This window comes from Mesitornis unicolor, unplaced genomic scaffold (genome assembly GCF_000695765.1).
Source record: "Mesitornis unicolor isolate BGI_N332 unplaced genomic scaffold, ASM69576v1 scaffold575, whole genome shotgun sequence".
Classification (NCBI taxonomy): domain Eukaryota; kingdom Metazoa; phylum Chordata; class Aves; order Mesitornithiformes; family Mesitornithidae; genus Mesitornis; species Mesitornis unicolor.
In genome coordinates this window covers 20639-24533 of record NW_010184629.1, presented here as the reverse complement: position 1 = coordinate 24533, position 3895 = coordinate 20639, and the positions used below count along the sequence as shown (strand labels likewise).

General features: G+C 47.0%; 1 protein-coding gene across 1 annotated transcript in view; it reads left to right on the top strand.

Moving 5' to 3' along the window:
• NECAB2 (N-terminal EF-hand calcium binding protein 2) overlaps positions 1 to 3895 on the top strand; it is a gene marked incomplete at its 5' end in the record, with an annotated part of 35959 nt that overhangs the window by 12001 nt on the left and 20063 nt on the right. The gene's annotated exons all lie outside the window — the stretch shown is intronic.

Sequence of the window (3895 nt, the reverse complement as noted above, 5' to 3'; positions counted from 1 at the left end):
TGCTGAAGTGCACCACAGAATACATTTTAAATTTGCTTCCTACAGCAGGCAGGGATATTTGGCAGGAGGTGAAGGACCATCCTTTCAAGTAAGAGCCAGGTGAACACCAGAGTCCTGGCTGCCAGCTTGCCATGGGTGAAGAAATTAAGGCCAAAACTGACATATGTTATGAATATTTGTCTGCCTATGTCACTGGAAGCTGCAGCCAGCTGGATGTGCTTCTGGTCATGGACGGCATTGGCATATGGTTTATGCTGTTTATTTGCCTGTGGCACCTTAGGTTTTGGAAGTCAGTCTTTACTTCCTACCAGAAGAGTGTTTTGGGGTTTTTTTAAGCAATTTTTCAGAACAAGGAGGTACTTGGGTGCATCTTGGGAAGGATTTAGCACGGTTTTCCAGGAGAGCGCAATGATGGGCTTGGAAGGTTGCTTGCTTCTTTAGGATTCAAGTTGTTCAGCTCAAGGCTGGCATCCAGCCCTTGGTATTGCTCTGCCTGGAATAATTTCTCTCACTCTTGGGGTTTGTGTGAAATGTTTCTTTCAGTTCAGAAACTAATGATCAAGAATGACCATCTGTGACCCCTTGGCAGGCATCTGGATGTAACATTTTCCACTTCTGAGGTGCTGAGATAACCCAGCGCTGCTGCTGCTGCTGGGACTAGAAGTCGTATCATCAGATATAATAACACCTTCCAGCTGCACATGTTGTTTTTTAGTCTTTCCTAAACGAAAATGAGTTTTGCAGGTGGCTAACGCTAGAGGATAATTTCTTTCCATGCTCATTTGAAGCCTTGTAGCAAACCCAAAGCTGTGAATTGAAGATGGAAATAAAAGTAGAACGTGATTTCAGAAAAAAACCCTCCATTTTCTGTGCTGGTGAAGCAACTAAGCCGTGTGGCTGCTGATGCAGACCTTTCATCTGCCCAAGTAAAAGGCTTATTATCTTCAGCTGAAGCTGATCAGGTGTTGAGTGAGCAGCACATCCAAGCAGCTATTTGCATGAGAAATATGCTGTGAAGATGAGACTTTGATGTATTTGCATCTTCTGAATTCCCACTATGTTTTTGATTGTGCCTCCTGTTGGGTGAGCCTGGGACATCTTCCCTTGGCTGAGCTGGAAAGGAAGAGGAGGGAACTTCATGCTCTGCTTTTCCACCTTATCTTTCCATTCTGAGGTAACTTTCCTGCTCTTCTCTGTGATTGAAGAGAAGCCTGGAGAAACACGTTAAGGACAGCAAGTCAGGGGCCATCAGCCTTGAGGAGACCCCTTGGGAGAGACAGGGAGGAGATTTTGGAAAAGGGAGGGAATGATTCTGGATGGTGGACTCGTGGCTGTTTTGGTTGGAGGGTGCCTATGCAAGGCTCTGGTCCCTGGTAGTGGGACCATCACCAGGACAGTCCTGGCTTTGCCATGCAGAGTCCTGAAGTCCTCCTGGGATGTCCTCTGGCTAAGCTGCACCGGGCTTGCTTCTTGAGAGAGTAATTAATCACGGTGGGAAATTTCCAGAAACATCTTTATTTTTATTTTTGTTTTCCTGCTGGAAAATGCTCATTGCTCTGCCAAAGTATTGGGGCAATCAGTCTAGCTGGAGCTTTGAGACCTTGAGGTTATGTGGGGGATCAGCACCCACACATAGACCTGGCTGCTGGGGTGCTTGGCTTGAGCTTGTATTGTAATCCCTGGACACCTTTCTACAACATGCTTTATGTCTGGAGTAGCCACCTGCCTTTCCCTAGGAGAAAGTCTCAAAAATGGGAATATATTTCAAGAAAGACAGATAGAGAAGAAGAAAAGAAGTTTATAAGTGCTTTGAACTGATGGAGAAGCAGCAGAAAGTCAGTACAGGGACAACTCACAAAAGTCCATCTGCTGGAAAATCTGCAATCAGAGGCAAAGAGGTGACTTCCCAGGGATCCTCGTTATCTCAGGCGCTCATCAAACCTCATTTTAATGCTGGGTGGGGGTTCTGGGGGAGAAGCTCATTTCTCTCTGGAGTATGCAGGAGGCACAGCCATTTCTCTGGGCAGCCACCTCCTCTTGCTGGTCGTGCATCAGTAATTAGTCTCTGGGCAAATTCACTTCATTAAGCCCACTGAGGAGATGCTCTCGCAGCACGGTTGTTGCTCTTTAAACTCCCACGTACGAGGGGGGAGTATCACGCTTTGAGGACTTTTCTTTTTCTTTGAAATAGTTGGATGTAAAGCAGCAGAGAAAGCTATTTCCCTCTTGCCAATACGCTTGTCTGGTCAAATGATCACAGGGTATTTAAATAGTGGGTGGCGAGCAAGAAACAGTCCTTTTTGCGGTCAAATTAGTGTACGGCTTGGGCTCTGATTTTTCAGAAGATGCTCTAGGTTGAAAACTGAGCTCTTGTGTTTAGCTCCTATTTCTGTCAGAGAAATTAGGTCCTGGGTGACAAATGGAGGCTCTCCGAAGTATATCTTTACCTTGGAAAGTACTCTCACAGGGTGCACACCCGCAGCAAGGCTGGTTGTGCTGCTCCACATTACAGCTTCATTGGCTGTTCATCCCAACGTTATCGTATTTTCTATTCAGTCGGCTTTTGACTTTCAGTAATTTCTTTAATTGGGCTTATTCTTAACGCAAGATGGCTTCAAATTAAAAGCAACTTCTCAGACAAGTTAACATTCAAGCACAATTAAGTTAAATAATATGATGGCAGAATGCGAGGAAGTGAAAGACCGTTTTTGGCAGCAGCAGATCGATTACTACAACGCAAAGCCACGTGGAATACAGTGATAGGGTTTTTTTCCTCAGTGACGTGCCCTAGCTGCAAACCCATAATCACTTCAGTAGGTGTTTATAAACCCTAGCTGGCTTCTGAAAAGAGATTATTTAAGCACTTTGTGGGTGATGCTGAAGTAAAAACCTACCCCTGTGCACGTGCCTGAGAGCATCAGTTGACTTCCCAAGCTCTGTGCTGGTGTTCAGTAACCAGCCCATGAGAGCTCTGATGAAAGACCAACCATGGTCCTCGAGTGGGCATGGGGCTGTGCCGGTGTTGGAAACACATCTGGGTTTCTTCTACCACCTGAATTTTCTCTGCCTGTGGATTGGTGAGGCTCCAGGTTAGCAATCAGATGCTGCCAAAGAGCTGTGGGCCGTTCAGTCAGGAGCTGGCTCTTTTGGGCAGGGTTTCAGATCTGCATATTCAGTGGATTTAGTCATGAGAACGTCCAGCCAGGGAAATTGAGCTCGCAGCATCCCCAGGGGATTTTGTAGGATTCAATAAAGTAATTCCAGGGTTTGAGAAAGACGATAAATCTCCGAGGGAATTAAAACAAAGTAGTGCGAGAGCTGGTTTTGCAGAGACTCAAGTGCCCCCTGCACCTTGGCTGATGTGTGTGCCAACAGCTTCCACGCCGTGTATCCTGCACCACAACTGTGTCTGAGCTGAGAGATGGCTTTTTTATACCGTAACAGACATCAGTTACCCAAAATATGGGGCGTGATTCAATAATGTGTACTTTTACAGCGTGAGATTGGGTGGGTGGCACCTTCCCAGCAGGTGGCACCTTATGGGATTGAGAGTTTGTGCTCCAGCAACCAGCGGATCCCACAGCTCAGGAGAGGGGTCCCCAGCACCATCACCTGGGGCTTTGCTTTTGGGGAAAAGCTGTGCTTTGTGTCACAAGTCCTTGATGGCAGGGTTCAGTGTGGCCTTGGTAGTGAAGAGCAATCCCAAATTAATGTTTTCCCACCGTGCGTCATCCCTTCAGAAGGACATCTCACCCCAGGAGAGGGCCAGCAGTGAGTGAAAGCTTCAGCTCGTGGAGATGGGGAAAAGCCCAGGTCCTGTGGGACAGGAGCAGGGCAGGAGGATTTGGGGATTTGGGGCAGGGCTGTGCGAGGCTGCTGCTAATGAAAGCGGTAT